Here is a 9,316-nt window from a genome sequence, read left to right as displayed (position 1 = left end):
TATTATTATTATTATCTCTCCATACTTCTGTCCAATGTATCTTTCATCTCCTCCCTTCCTTATTACCTTTGTGGTTCAAATTTAAAAGTAATAAGAAAAAGAAAAAATTTTCAAAAATATAAATATCTGAAAACTCAAATCCTGTTTTGATCTCCAATTTTCTTTAACTCTTTTGATCTTTTCTTTCTAATCATAGTCTTTGATTTTTTTTTTCTTGGCCCATTTTTCTACTCTTTTTTTTCTTAATCACAGCCAACAAATCCAGCCCATAAAAGGCCCTTTTATGTTTGGGATTAGAATATGATCATCACATCATTTTTCCTTTCCTCCCCTCCCCTCCCCTCCCCTTCCATTCCTTTTCCCTTCCCTTCCCTTCCCTTCCTTTCCCTTCCCTACATCTAAGCCTTCCCATATACCCTACTTTACCCTCTTTAAATCATGTTCTTTGGCATGTGGTTGTGGCATACTCTATTCATCCCAACACCTGGAAGGTGAAGTCAAACAGATGTCTATAAGTTTGATGCCTGCCTAGTCTACAGAGGTACTTCCAGGAGAGCTACAGCTACACAAAAAACTCTCTCAGAAAACCAAACCAAACCAAGCTCCAAAAAAGAGAATGAAAAGGAAAAAAAAAACCAAAATAATGTTCTCCATTTTTCATAGATTGTTGTTACAGGCATATATCTAAATGCATATATTTATTAAAATATGTCTAAATATAAACTCCTCAGTCTGCATAATATTATTTGAATGTTTCTGAAGCTTCTGGATAGCATATCATATAAAAAAGCTACAATTGTGATTCTTATAGATTGTTACATATTATGAATAAAATGGTGTCAAAACAGGAGGAGGTATAATGTTATACTTCTTTGGTGATTACTGAAATTAACTTGGTATGGATTTGAAGTGAATTGTGACAAGCTATAGCAGGCCTAGAGGAACCAAAGAATATAACTGAGAAGACTAGACAGTGCACCAGTGTGGAAGAAGATCCTGGTGTGGTTCCCAGCAACTATTTCCCAGAGTTCACAACCATCTATGACTCTAGCTTTAGGGCATCCAATGCCTCTATCTTCCAGGGTCACAGCATTCACAAGCATACACACAAACACACACACATACAAACACACACACACACACACACACACACACACACACACACACCAGTAATATAAAAGTAAACCATTGTTTTAAAATGAAAAAATTAAAAATAGTATCACACAGAAACCACAATGCTCAGTCTCCTCATGATTCAGATTTTCACTTGTGCTAGAGCCATATATGGGAAAGCCAGCCCATCTTCTTAACCTTGAGTTAGTCACAGGCATTCAATCCTTTTTCTTCGTTTAATTCTGTTAAGGAAATAGCTCATGATGCTCCTCAGGATCCTACACAATGCAATTTAACTTCTTACCTGACTTCTGTAGCTGCATCTTCTCTATTCTGAATAATGCTTCAGTTTCTATGTGGAATGTGTCTATCACAGTAAGGTGACTTTGTTATCTAAAATATGAGGATCCTTCTGTACTCAACAATATTTCATGAATACCCCACACATCATTTACCAATTATTAAAAATTCTATTCTTTCAAATACTTTTCTATTCCCTCATAAATTTCTATGTTTTAAATAACCAATCTTCTATTTCATTTGAAAATTTTGACTCTGATTTCAAGTATTCCAGGGTAGCCTAGAACAATCAGAGAGAACTGGGTAGGAGTCTCATGAGCTCCATTGACCTTGATGCCTCCTGGCAGAGTTTTAGACTTAGAAGAGCTGAAGATGAAGGAATAGAAATTTTCTGCCTGTTTCACAAAGTCAGAATCCAAATCATCCTCATGCAGGTTTTCTAGCTCAGATGCATTCTTCCACATTTAAAATGTTATCCCCCTATCCCAATTTCCCCTCCACAAATCCCCTATTCCTTCCTCCTTCCCCCTGACTCTATGAGGGTGCTCCCCCACCAGTTCATCCACTTCTGCCTCTGCAGCCTAGTTTTCCCATATTCTGACTCATTAAGCCTCCACAGGACCAAAGGTCTCCATTTCATGTGATGATGCCAGATAAAGTAGTCCTCTGCTCCATTTCCTTCTGGAGCCATTGGTATGGTACACTCTGTGTATTCTTTGGTTGGTGGTTTAATCTGTGGGAATTTTGGGGAGTCTGGTTGGTTGATGTTGTTCATCCTATGAAGTTGCAAACCCCTTCAACTCCTACACTACTGCCCCAAATTGCCCATTGTTGTACTAGAGCTTAGTCCAATGTTTAGCTGTGTAGATCTGCATCTCTATTGGTCAGGCTCTGGTAGGCCCTTTCAGGATAGAGCTATACCAGGGCTCCTGTCTGTAAACATTTCTTGGTATCAGCAATAGTGTCTGGGTTTGGTGTCAGCAGATGAGATGCCCTAGGTGGTACAGTCTCTAGATGGCCTTTACTTTAGTTTCTGCTCCATCCTTTGTCCCTGAATGTCCTTTTGACATGAGGAATTCAGGGTTAATATTTTGAGGTTGTTGGGCGTCCCCTTGCTTGGCTTTCTTAAGGCCTAACTAAATCTCCTATTTTCTCTACTCTTCCCCTCTCCTCTAAAGATATTTCTTGGCCTTTATTCAGCAGGATGGAATTGTGGAGAGTCATCATCCTGATCCCTTGCTTTTGGGTGTTGGCTTAAGGTTTTTGTTATAAATTATAGTTAGGTTGTCGTTTTAAAGGATAATTTGGTAGTGGTTTTAATTTTATACAGGGAGAAAATATATGGGATGAATTTCTAAACTTATTAAAGTAAACATTGTGTTGTCACAATCTTCATTGTTTGAAATTTTTATAATTGATACAAAGTTAACATTATATTTTCTTAAATTAGTACAGATGTTAGTTTAATAAAAAATTAAGGTTTTCATGAGGATAAATCTCAAAATAGACACAAAAATTAAGATTAGTACTGTTATTCATAGACAAGCATAGTGCCTATGCAACTCTTAAAAATTGCATGGTATTGGTACAATGACAGGCAGGTAGAGCAATGGAATAGAATTGAAGACCCTGAAATGAACCCACAAACCTATGGCCACTTGATCTTTGGCAAAGTAGCTAAAACCATCCAGTGGAAAAAAAGACAGCATTTTCAAAAAATGGTGCTGGCTCAACTGGCAGTTAGCATGTAGAAGAAGGCTAATTGATCCATTCTTATCTCCTTGTACAAAGCTCAAGTCCAGGTGGATCAAGGCCCTCCACATAAAACCAGATACAATAAAACTAATAGAAAAGTAAGTGGGGAAGAGCCTCGAGCACTTAGGCATAGGGGAAAATTTCCTGAACAGAACACTAATAACTTATGCTCTAAGATCAAGAATTGACAAATAGGACTTCATAAAATTACAAAGTTTCTGTAAGGCAAAAGACACTGTCAATACAACAAAACAGCAACCAACAAGTTGGGAAAAAGTCTTTACCAATCCTATATCTGATAGAGGGCTAATATTCAATATATGAAAAGAACTCAAGAAGTTAGACTCCAGAGAACCAAATAACCCTATTAAAAAATGGGGTACAGAGCTAAATAAAGAATTCTCAACTGACAAATACTGAATGGCTGACAAGAACCTAAAGAAATGTTCAACATCCTTAGTCATCATGGAAATACAAATCAAAACAACCCTGAGATTCCACCTCGAACCAGTCAGAATGGATAAGATAAAAAATTCAGGTGACAGCAGATGTTGGCGAGGTTGTGGAGAAAGAGGAACACTCCTTCATTGCTGGTATGATTACAAGCTGGTACAATCACTCTGGAAATCAGTTTGGCATTTCCTCTGGAGATTGGACATAGTACTACCAGAGGACCCAGCTATACCACTCCTGGGCATATACCCAGAAGATGCTCCAACATGTAATAAGGACACATACTCCACTACGTTCATAGCAGCCTTATTTATAATAGCCAGAAACTGGAAAAAACCCAGATGTCCCTCAACAGAGGAATGAATACAGAAAATGTGGTACATCTACACAATGGACATTACTACTAAGCTATTAAAAACAATGAATTTATGAAATTGTTGGAGAAATGGATTGACCTGGAGAATATCATCCTGAATGATGTAACCCAACCACCAAAAAACCACACATACTCTGCATAAGTATATGCATACTCTGATAAATGGATATTAGCCCAGAAGATTGGAATACTCAAAGTACAAACCACAAACCGTAAGAAACTCAAAAGTGAGGATAACCAAAGTGAGGATAATTAGTTCCTTCTTAAAAGTGAGAACAAAATATCCATGGAAGGAATTTTAGAGGCTAACTATGGAGCAGAGACTAAAGGAAGGACAATTCAGACACTGTTCCACCTGGGAATCCTTCCCATATTCAATCATCAAATCTAGACACTATTGTGGATGCCAACAAGCACTGGATGACAGGAGCCTGAGATAGCTGTCTTCTGAGAGGCTCTGACTGTGCCCGACTAATACAGATGTAGAGGCTCACAGCCATCCATTGGACTGAGTACAGGGTCCCCAATGAAGGAGCTAGAGAAAGGACACAAGGAGCTGTTGGGTTTGCAGCCCCTTAGGATGAACAACAATATGAACTAACTAGTACCCTCAGACCTCCCAGGGACTAAAACTTCAACCAAAGAGTACACACAGGAGGGACTCATGGCTCCAGCAGCATGAGTATAGCAGAGGATAGCCAAGCTGGTCATCAATGAGAGGAGAGGACCTTGGCCCTGTGAAGGTTCTATGCCTCAGTGTAGGGGAATGCCAGGGGCAGTAAGCAGGAGGGAGTGAGGTGTTAAGGAGGGGAAGTAGGGAGGGAACAAGGGATTGTTTTAGTTTTATTTTATTTTATTTTATTTTTTCTTTATTTTATTTTATTTTATTTTAATTTTTTTTGAGGTGAGCTTGGGAAAGGAGATAGTGCAAATAAAAAAACATCTAATTAAAAAAAAGGGAAAAAGGAATATGAATTTAGGACTAGATAGCAAACTCATGGATCTGAGTTAATTTTTAAAGGGTGTTTTTGAGCTAATTCAATGAGAAATATCTGAGAGTAGTTAAAAGAAAACAGTTCAGAAATTCTTTGCACAGATAGTATTCCTAAAAGCATCAGAACTCCACAGAATATGAAAGTTACGACATCTCATTACTAAAAATCTTTTATCTAGAGACATGTCTGCTCCTGACTGTACCCATTTCACAGTTCAGAGAGGATGTTGAACATCATTCTCTCCAGGAGATTTGCTTTCATGACAGGGCATCACTGGGAAGAAGTTACCCTAATTCATCTATAGACAAAAAAAAATCAATCAATCAATCAATCAATCAATCAATCAATAACCACCGTCCAGGATAGGATACAAGATCCAGGATAGTCCAGAGTTTAGCTCTGCCATTTCAGAATAATCTAGCCCTTCATGATAATTCCTGTTTCACTTAAGGTTTGTCAGATAGTCCCAGGCAAGAAGGCTGAAGACAGCACAAGAGCTCAGCCCAAAATATAAACAAACCAGGCTTACAGCAGAACACAGAGCCTATACTTACAACTGGGGAAACCTGTCTGGATCTGACCCAGATCCTCTTCATATGTTATGGTTCTGTAGATGTTGTTCTTGTGGACTCCTAGCAAAAGGGGTGAGTGTTCTCTCTGACTCTTTTGCCAACTGTGAGAACTTTTTCTTCTACTGGGTTGCCTAGTTCAGTCTTGACATGAGGGTTTGTACCTAGACTTATTGTAACTTGCTATGCCAGGCTTGGTTGATATTTTTGGGAAACCTGCTCTTTTCTCTAGGGAAAAAGGAGATAACTGAATGAGAGGCAGATGAGACAGGAGGTAGGTGAAAGGAACTGAGAGGAGAGGAAGAAGGGGAAACGGAACTTGTTATATAATATATAAGAGAAAAAATTTTTTTAAAAGATAATATACCTCACCCATGTAATCAGGGTGTAGGCAGGCCTGTAAAACATTTTCTTAAATAGTGATTGATGATCGAATGCTCAGCACATTGTGTGTGGCGCCATCTCTGGGCTGGTGGTCCTGTGCTCTATAAGACAGTGGGCTGAGCAAGCCACACGGAGCTATCCCATAAGCAGTACCCATCCATGGACTCTGCATTAGCTCCTGTCTCTAGGATTCCTACCATCTTCAAATTCCTGTCCATACTTCCATTAGTAATAAACTGCAGTGTGGACATATAGGCCAAATAAAGACATTGATTCCCCAGTTGCTTTGTTTATGCTGTTTTATCACACCAATAGGAACCCCAACACACAATCTGCTCTTGCTTCCTTAGGTTCAAGAGGAGATGCAACAGTAAGCTCAGAGCTTAGTAAAAATAAAAAAAATATATTAATGTTGCTCTAGTCAGTTTATATCATGTGATCTTCTCAATATCTTGATGAATTATATGATAAATACCCTTTCTTAATATTAATAAAGAGAGGAAGGTCCCAACCACACAGTAGCTTCCATCTAGTGAGATTGACAAAAGACATATAAAGCAAGGTCATCATTCCTTCAAGGTATGGTTGAGAGGAAGGTCTTATTGAGATATGAGGGAGAGAGTATAGCCGGAGTCGTCTGGAAGAGTCCAAAGCAGGGAGAGAAAGCAGTAGACCGAATCAGGGCATGAGAGGGATTTGGGGATGGAGAGGGTGAGAGAGGAAGAAGAGAGAGCCAAAAACACAGAGAGGAAAGAGACCCACAAGGGAGGGGACCAAGCCAAACATGTAAAGGAGCGAGAGAGAAGAGGTAAAAAGGACCAAGGAAGATTGAGCCAAGAGAGAGGGAGCCAAGAGGGCACGTGGCTGAAATGGCAGTGTTCTATCAAAATGAGAAGCTCAGGGAAGGAAAGCCTCTGAGCTGGAGAAGTTTAAAGTAGGGGGAAGGGTGAGAAGAGGAGCTATGTGTAGCTTGGAAAGGAGCAGACACTTGGGATTGTGTCACCATGGTTGGCCATTTGCCAATTTCTTTGATCCTGACACCTCCCTCCTCTCTCCTGAGTTTCACTTTCTTTTTCTTACTCAAGGGGCTTTTTACCAGCATCTGACTTTACTATTTTTAGTCTTGTTATTGAAAGAACATATTCATGGTCCTTTCAGTTCTTTACCTGCAGTTTGGCTGAACTGAGTCAAATCCCTCCATGACAATGAAATCCATGTCCCTTAAAACACTGCAAGCTCTAAAAAAGGCAATCTGAAGACATTTCCAACCTTCATCTTTAGCCAAACATCTACAGGACAGAAGCCCAAAGTCTGGGAACACAGCTAGGTAATACTGAGATATATCTGACCTCCCATCTCAAAATGATTTCTATTGTTTTGTTTCATTTTTTGCAAGGAATGAGCTGAGCCTTGTGGCTCTCTGCATGGACTTCATCATCCTCACTCTCTAAATGTAGGTCTCTTTGGAGTAGAAGTGAGAGTTACTTCTCTTCATTTATTATTCATTTTGCATTTAAAAAATTAATATTTATGTATTCATCTTCCAGATGGGGTTTCTTTGTTTCATATGAAAAAGGATCCCTCTAGAAAAGGTTGATTCATCTACTTCTATGAAAACATGAGGCTCATAACCATAAAAACTCTCACAGCTGGAAGCACAAATGCCCTGCTTTGACAGTGGGAGAACTGGCTAACTCCACTCATCACTACACAAAAAATCAAAGACAAAACAAGATGTCACTGTCACCCATTATTTTAGGAGTGCGGCTTCCTTGGTGCTGGTCTTCTTACGTGTGGGCTTCTGGGGCTCCCTTCTGAGGCTAGTACCATGCATTGGTAAGAAGGTGAGAAGTCTTACCTGCTTTCCTTCTCGACTGAGAAGGAGGACTTCCACTACTGAGAGGGAGGACTTCCACCACTGTTTTTCTCTGACTTTTGTACACATCGTGAAGACACACTTCCTTTATTCCTGAAGTCCTGCAGTGATCTGAAGCACAGAAGCAAATGTGAAGCACTGGTCTCTCCATGGAATTAAAAATATCTATAGCTTCTGATGAATAGCTATAAAAAAATGGATGGAAATAATGCCATATCCAAACATGATAACTTTACCCAAACAGTATGAGTTTTAGAACAGACTTCAGGATGTGAGGACTTGGGGCACTCTGAGATGTCTAGATCTACCATTCTTAAGGTGAACTGCCCAAACACACTTAATGTGCCTAGGTGGTTTCATTAGACATGCAGCCAGTGTGCCAGAGCCCATGTCATACACACAGCATCTAACCCAACTCCTGGCCCTTGGGATACTTTCCTGGTAGAATGCAGTTGCTCTACCTCAATGCATAACAAACCTTTTCTTATGATTTCATAGAACCTGAGGCACAGAAAGAAACCAACATTCTGTTTAAGTCAGGAAACTATATCTGGATGCTCAGTCTTCTAAGAAGTCTCTCTCTCTCTCTCTCTCTCCTCTCTCTTTCTCTCTCTCTGTCTGTCTGTCTCTCTCTGTCTCTGTCTATGTCTCTGTCTCTGTCTCTGTCTCTCTCTGTCTCTCTCTCCTTCTTCTTTTTCTTCTTCTTCTTCTTCTTCTTCTTCTTCTTCTTCTTCTTCTTCTTCTTCTTCTTCTTCTTCTTCTTCTTCTTCTTCTTCTTCTCCTTGCTTTTGTACAATTTATCCTTCAGCTCTCCCCTTCCTTTTTCCCTTTGTGGCTCAAATTTAAAAGTAATAAGGAAAAGAGAAAATTTGCAAGTGTATATATATCCAAAAACTCAAATCCTGTTTTGATCTCTAACTTTTTAGCTCTTTTGATCTTTTCTTGCTAATCATAGGTTTTGATTTTTCTTTCTTGACTCATTTTTTGTACACTTTCTATTCTTCCTACAAACACCAAATCCAGCCCATACTTTTATGTTTTGTGGGTGGAGATGGCCCACAGCTCCATGCTTCTGGGTTCTCCTCAGTCAGAGGTTTGAGATGGACCTGAAAAATAAGCAGATTTATACTTGAGAATATTCTGAACATTTATAGGTACAGCTAAGAAGTGAAACTGAAATGTCCAGGTAGAAGACATGCATAATGTAAACACGGTAGCAGATATAAGATGCCAAGGTCTCTGGAAACTCAAAGTTCTCAGTCAGGCAGGTGTGTTCACAAGTTAGCAAGTCCTCAGGCAAGTAGGCATGTTTGTGACTCAGCATGACTTGTAGGTCACTCTTCTTCAAAGATGAACTGCAGTGTAGCAGACCATTGTTTAGCTGTAGCAGGTAGCTGCCTCCAGGTGCAGGCTGTTGCTCCTTGGAGCTGAGGTGTGGAGGGAAGGAGTCAACATCTCCTCCCTGCCTAATAGACAAAAGCAGGACTAAGGCATA

At 39.6% G+C, this 9,316-nt stretch overlaps 1 protein-coding gene across 1 annotated transcript in view; it reads right to left on the bottom strand.

Annotated features, from left to right (window-relative positions):
- The window catches only part of LOC116093875 (guanylate-binding protein 4-like), a 32,658-nt gene extending 24,436 nt beyond the window's left edge, over nucleotides 1-8,222 (bottom strand). Inside the window, exons 1-3 of the mRNA XM_031375697.1 lie at nucleotides 8,058-8,222; nucleotides 7,804-7,932; nucleotides 1,418-1,506 (exon numbers count right to left, since the gene is read on the bottom strand). The gene's annotated coding sequence lies outside the window, so the exon portion shown is untranslated. The remainder of the gene's footprint in view (nucleotides 1-1,417; nucleotides 1,507-7,803; nucleotides 7,933-8,057) is intronic.
- Nucleotides 8,223-9,316: the final 1,094 nt, after the last annotated feature.

This window comes from Mastomys coucha, unplaced genomic scaffold, assembly GCF_008632895.1.
Source record: "Mastomys coucha isolate ucsf_1 unplaced genomic scaffold, UCSF_Mcou_1 pScaffold16, whole genome shotgun sequence".
Taxonomy (NCBI): domain Eukaryota; kingdom Metazoa; phylum Chordata; class Mammalia; order Rodentia; family Muridae; genus Mastomys; species Mastomys coucha.
This window is presented reverse-complemented; position numbering and strand designations above follow the sequence as displayed.